This window comes from Ursus arctos, unplaced genomic scaffold, assembly GCF_023065955.2.
Source record: "Ursus arctos isolate Adak ecotype North America unplaced genomic scaffold, UrsArc2.0 scaffold_33, whole genome shotgun sequence".
In the NCBI taxonomy this organism is placed as follows: domain Eukaryota; kingdom Metazoa; phylum Chordata; class Mammalia; order Carnivora; family Ursidae; genus Ursus; species Ursus arctos.
Window position 1 is genome coordinate 34,633,414 of NW_026623019.1, and position 6,742 is coordinate 34,640,155.

Below are 6,742 nucleotides of genomic sequence, written 5' to 3' on the forward strand. Positions count from 1 at the left end.
AGGAGGCCGAACGTGGGAGGGCGGGGTCGGGCCGGAGTCCACACCCCCCCCCGCGCCCTCCCCGCACCGCCACAGCAGGCGGAGGAGGAGGAGGAGCGCGAAGGGCCCGCGGGCAGAACGAGAAGAGCGGTCCCATTCGCCATGAATGTCCGTCCCTCGTCTGACGCGGCTTAGGCCCGGCCCGGGAGAGCACGAGATCACCACATCGATCGGCAGAATGTGCCCAGGGAGGTCCCGAGGGGGGGAAAGCCCGGCGAGGACAGCAACCAGAGGGACCTGCTTTCAGCCTCGCCAGCACCCCTCGACCCCAGGGCGAGAGCAGCCGGACAACCCAAGGAAGGAGGACGCCTGACACGTGGCACGGAGCCTTGCGGGACAAGGGTTGTCACGACCGCAGCCAGGTGCCCGCAGTGGGGAGCGCACGGGGTAAAGCACCCACGCCGCCTGCCCACACCGCCCTCGGGTGCTGGAGACCGGAGGCGGCACCACGGCCTGGACCATCTGGAGGCACCCGAGCCGGCGCACAGGCCCACGCGGACGGCTCAAGTAAGCGAGGGCACAGCCGGGCTTGGCACCATGGTCAAGCCCAGAGGTCCCCCCCGCCCCGCACACGCCCAGAGGTCCCCATCTCTAAGGCGACAGTCGCCAAAGCACAGCGTGTCAGCACCTACCTGGCAACAAAAAGTGCTCATTTCAGGTGACAAAATCACCACGCCGACTGCCGGGGCCTAGACACAAGTCACCGGGACCTCCTGGGACCGTAGCCAGGCCACCGGCCCCAAGCACCGTTCCATCAGCCCCGGCCCCTGGAGCCCCCAGGGCCATCTGGTCGACCCCGGGAGCGTGGCGGCAGCCGGGACCGACGGGGGACTCGCGGGAGGTGGAGCGGGCCGGGTAGGCCCTCCCCCAGTCCGCCTGTCGTCCCCACGTCAGGACTTAGAAAAATCACCAAAGTCCTGCGGAGGCACCTGTGGACGCCCTGCTCCCCGGCCCTCAGGACGGCCCCACGCCTGTCCCATGCCGGCCCCATGCCGGTCCCCGACTCCCAGTTGGGACTGGGGGGGGGAGGGGGCGATACCACGGAGGCGTCCCCGACGGCCGGACCGCAATGGGAATCGCGGCCGGGCCCCTGGGGCGCCATATCCGTGCCTCCCCTCGCGACCCGATCCGGTCCGGTCCGTTCCGGTCCCCTCCGGTCCCCACCTCCGCAGCGGGCCTCGGAAAGCTTGGTAAGAAAATCGGGTCAGACGACCGGAACCCCACGCGTGCCCCGTGGCCGGGCCCGTCACGCCATCCACGGGCTTCCTCTCAAGGCTCGAGCGCGACACGGGAGAAAACCGCGCGACACGGAAGGCCCGACGACCGACCGGAGCCACCGGCCGGATGGCGTCCGGGCGCCGGACACACCCGCTCCCATTCCCCCACGGGCCGAGGAGGGGACACCGGTGGGTGCTGGTCGACCCGTCCAGGCGACCCCCACACCCTTCTCAGGGAGCGAGGCGGTGGCGGCGTCACACCCTCACAAGCCTGGAGGTTCAATCTCCCGCGAGCCGATCGCGCGCCGACACCCCAGAGAGAGCGGGACAATCACGCTAGTGTCACCGGCTTCCTGGAACTCCGGCTTGGGGACCGCAGCCAAATGCCATCCCTTACGGACATCGGCGACGCTCTGGCAGGGTGACGCTATATAAAAGCGGCCGCCAGGTGGCGCCCGACAACCGGCGCAAAGGACACCGAGACAGATCCAGATCGCGGGCCCGTGAAGGCGCACAGCCGGCCGCCCGGCCACCCGATCTTGTCCCGGCCCCACCTCGGAGGGGCGGGCAGAGGGTGTGGGGCGCGCGGACCCGGGGCGTCGGCCTCGGGAGCCCCCGACCAGCGCGGCACGGCTGCAGCACCCCAGGGCAGACCGGGAAAACGTGTCTGGGCCGCTCCAGCCGGAAAGGGAGCCGGCTGGCCACGGGACACGCGCGTACGCATGCGCTCACGCCCACGCACGCACGCCCACGCACGCACGCACGACCCCGCCGGAAGCGGACGTGGGCGGAAAATTCCCCAAAGGGGCGCGCGTGGGTGGCTCAGTCGCTAAGCGTCTGCCTTCAGCTCGGGTCACGATCCCAGGGTCCTGGTTTCCAGCTCCCCGTCGGGCTCCCTGCTCACCGGGAAGCCTACTTCTCCCTCTCCCGCTCCCCCTGCTTGTGTTCCCTCTCTCGCTGTCTGTCTGTCTGCCTGTCTGCCTGTCTGCCTGCCTGTCTGTCTGTCTGTCTCTCTCTCTCTCTCTCTCTCTCTCTCTCTCTGTGAAATAAATAAATAAAATCTTAAAAAAATAAAATAAAATTCCCCGCAGACACCGGCAGGCCCCAGAGGCCCGGCCGGCATTACGCGGGCTTCCCACAGCGGCACACGGGCGGTGCCCTGGGCCTCTGGGAGGACTTAAGACAAATTTCGGGGGGCAGGCAGGGAACGGAAAACAGAGACCGTGTGAGTACTCCTAGAACAACAACGGTTGAACCATTTTTCTTCTATCATTTCAAGGGGAGGAAGTCTCTCTCAAGCATACGAAGAAAGCTCAGGAGGGCAGAAAGGGGGTGATTGACACACGCCCCCAGAAAGGTGCACACTGAATCCCTCTCTGCGTGTACCACGATGACATCCAAGGACAACAAACAGGCATGGGGGAACATCCGTGCAAAGGCAGGTGTGGCGATAAGAATATCGGTTTCCCCCGAAACCGCCTGGGTGGCTCAGTCGTTGAGCGTCTGCCTTCGGCTCAGGGCATGATCCGGGCGTTCTGGGATTGAGCCCCGCATCAGGCTCCTCCGATGGCAGCCTGCTTCTTCCTCTCCCACTCCCCCTGCTTGTGTTCCCTCCCTCTCTCACTGGCTGTCTCTCTCTCTCTGTCAAATAAATAAATCAACCAGTATTTAAATATATATATATATATAATATTATATATTAATATATTTATATTTAACGTTTTTATTAAATACATTTAATATGTTTAAATATATATTTATTTTATTGTATATTTATTATATTTTTATTTATATAATATATAAATAAATAATATATTTATTATATATAAATATATATTATATATTTATTAAATATATTTAATATATTTAATATTATATATATATTATACACACACACACACACACACACACACACACACACATATATCTCGGTTTCAGCATCTGTGACCATAACCCGGAAACACACGGTGGGGGGGGGCGGGGGGGGGAGGAGGAGGCGCGGAATGGGGAGGAAGGGAGTTAAAATAGCCATTCACTAAACAAATCCAGCTCCGGGACATCCGCGCATTCCAACACTAGGACACGGGGGGGGGGGGGGGGGGGGCGGGGGGGGGGTAAGAGAGGAAGGGAGGGTGGGTGGTGCTTGAGAAGAGGTAAATAATTGATGATGAAATGTTCCATGATATTAAGGAGAAAAGAAAAACCAGGCGTAGCACTTCCTCTGGCGTGTAAAGGAAAAAAAGTTTTTTGTTTTTTTTTTTTTCTTCCTTTTTTCGTCTTTCAAGTACACGTATTTCAGGGCACCTGACTGGCTCTGTCGGAGGAGGACCGGGTGACTCTTGATCCGCAGGGGTCGTGAGTTCCAGCACCACGCTGGATGGGCATAGAGATTACTTAAAATTAGAAAGCTTTAAAAAACAAACACACAAACCACAGACGCGGAGCAGCATTAAGCATCCAAGACATACACCTGTCTTGGGGCGCCTGGGTGGTGCAGTCGGTTGGTTGGGCAGCTGCCTTTGGCTCGGGTCATAGCCCCAAGGTCCTGGAACAGAGCCCCCCATCACGCTCCCTGCTCAGTGGGGAGTCTGCTTCTCTCCCTCCCTCTGCCGATCCCCCTGCTTGTGCTCTCTCACTCACGCCCTCTTTCTCAAATAAATAAAAATCTTTATTATGGAAAGAAAAAAAAAAGATAAACACCTGTAAACAGGAAGTAGTCAGAGGAAAACATCCACAGTAGCAGAGGATGCGACATTAGAGGGCAGCAGAGCAGCATCCTAGCCAGGTGCTATGGCGCTTTACTGCTTTCTGTGCCCCGTAGGGACCTTTAAAAAAACCTCACCCTCCTATCCAGGGAGGAGAGGGCAGAAGCAACCTCCAGCAAGACTTCCTTTGATTAAAGGGAACTCTTATTACATTCACCTTCACCATTTGAACATGGGCTTTTAATGGTTTCCTTTCCAAGCCTTTCTCTTTGCCTTCTTCTTACCTGTGTGAATCCCTGATCCCACAGTCACAACATCCCCCCCCCCCCCGCCACCACCAGAACACACACACACACACACACACACACACACACACACACGGATGAAAACTGTTCTCTGTACACCATACATCCTGAGCACTGCGAAAGTAAATGAGGAAACGCGGACAAGAGAGAAATCAAGCAAATACCGTAACTCTGAAGGCTGGACATCTACTGAGTTGAGAGAACTGACCAAACATCAGAAACTTGAAATGAAGGTTTTCCTTTAAAGTTGATTCTTCCTTAGTGGGCTAAACTACCTACGTTCTTTACCGGTATTTCCTCAACTCAAGAGTGCGGCGATCCAAAGGCGGTTTCGCGGTAAAAAGTTTGTGGGTGCCGTCTTGACATTTGCTTTGCACGTACACATATTTCAGGGCACCAGGCTGGCTCGGTCAGTCGGAGGACCACGCGACTGCGACTCTTGATCTGCAGGGGTTGTGAGTTCCAGCACCACACTGGATGGGTGTGGAGATTACATAAACAAGCGGATGGGCAAAAGGAATTAAAATCGCTACGGTGATTTCAAACAAAACAAGTGAAAACAAAACAAAACTCGGAAATAAAGTCGCCCCTGGCTTAATGCTTATTTCTAGACGCGACGACAGAGACCTGTGAGGTTGCCAGACAAAGAGCTATCACGGAACAGATACCCAAACAGATACGCCCAAGCCCAACAGAGGTTTGACAAATGCTCAAAGGCCACTCGAAGGAGGAAAGATGGCCCACCTCCCCGTGACATCAGAGGACGGTAATCAGACATCCACAGACCAAGCACGCAGGCAGGCAGGCAGACAAAGGAACAAGAAAGCTGGGGTGCCCGGGTGGCTCAGTCGGTTAAGCGTCTGCCTTCGGCTCAGGTCATGATCGAAGGGTCCTGGGATCAAGCCCCCCCATCGGGGGCTCCCTGCTCACCAGGGAGTCTGCTTCTCTCTCTCTCTCTCTCTCTCTCTCTCTCTCTCTCTCTCTCTCACACACACACACACACACACACACCCTCCTCCCCGCTTGTCCCCCCCCGCCAAAAAATTGTTTAAATTAAAGAAAGAAGGAAAGCAAGCAAGCAAGCTTTGACCTAAACAGCCACACTTCACCCCTCACACAAATGTGAACTCAAAATGGATCACACACTGCCATGGGAAACATAAAACTGGAACACACCGGGGGGGGGGGGGAGCTCTAAGAGAAAAATTGAGGAACTAGGGCCAGGCAAAGAGAGTTTAAGACTTGACACCAGAGGCATGATCCATGAAAAAGACACGGAGAGGTGGGAAGTCATCAAAATTAAAAACCTAGGCTCTGTGAAACACCCTCTCAAGAGGGCCAAGTGACAAAGGACACGCAGAGGCCTGGGGGATTGGGGGGGGGGGGGGCTTGTGGCTCAGAGAGAAACAAAATGAGGAAACGCTCCCAGAGGTTGGATCAGGGTCACCAGGTGAACAGCGGTACAATCCGTTCAGATAGGAGGTCTGGCGCACGGCCAAGGCAAGGAAGAAGACCAAGATTTTAGGGTTAGGTCCCCTTGAATAGGTCGTGTCCACGAGGCTACCGAGTCAGAAAATCAGCTAGGCAGTTTTATCTCTAATTCCGAATGGACATGAAGTCTGGGGTTTATAAGCAGAAAGTCCATAAGCGATCACCCAGAGGCGATTAAACACAGAGAAACACCGTAGCAACAATAGACTCTGTAGGGCCCAGGGTCGAACTAGGGCCAGCGGGGTGGGGGTGGGGGTGGGGGTGGGGTGGGGGTGGGGGGGACACTTCACATTTTAACACCCAGCCTAAGGAGCCCATGCTGAAGAACACTGCCGCTGCAGAGGAGGACCGTCAGGAACGGTAGGAACGACAGGAGCAAGACACCGCCAGCTGTCAGGAACTACAGAGGGGATGAGAGATTCCCGAGGAACAAGGACCAATGAGCCACTTACCCAGACTGCCCTCAAGGAAACCAGAACATGTCACCCCTGAAAGGTGCCTCATCGGTACATGGCTTACTTTGAATTCAACTCACTGGAGACACAGCAGCTGCAGGAAGGATATTCCGACCCTTCTTTTCTTCGTGAGAGCAAGAGGTCGAACTCCCGTGTGAAAGGTACCTGCCCTGGAACCAGGAAGAAGACAGACATTCTTCATCACCAGAGACAAGGGGAGGGGACCGGGAGAATTAGGGTCTGAACAATCCACGTCAATAAACCCTCTTCGACCACCCCCTGTCTTCCCGGGGACGTCTCTCACCGCGGCCTACCGACCTGCCTGCCCCTTGCCCGAACCCCTTTGTCTTCTCCATTCTTCACAAGTTGGCTGATGCCTTGTCTTTACTCTCCTGCCCCGTCCATGTAAACACCCACTAACCGTCGTATGCCCTTCTCCCGTGAATCTCTTGTGTCGGTCGCCATCCTAGGCCCAGCCCGAGACCCCCAAGAGGGTAGAGGAGACTCTCTCCTTCCCCGCCCCTCCCCCC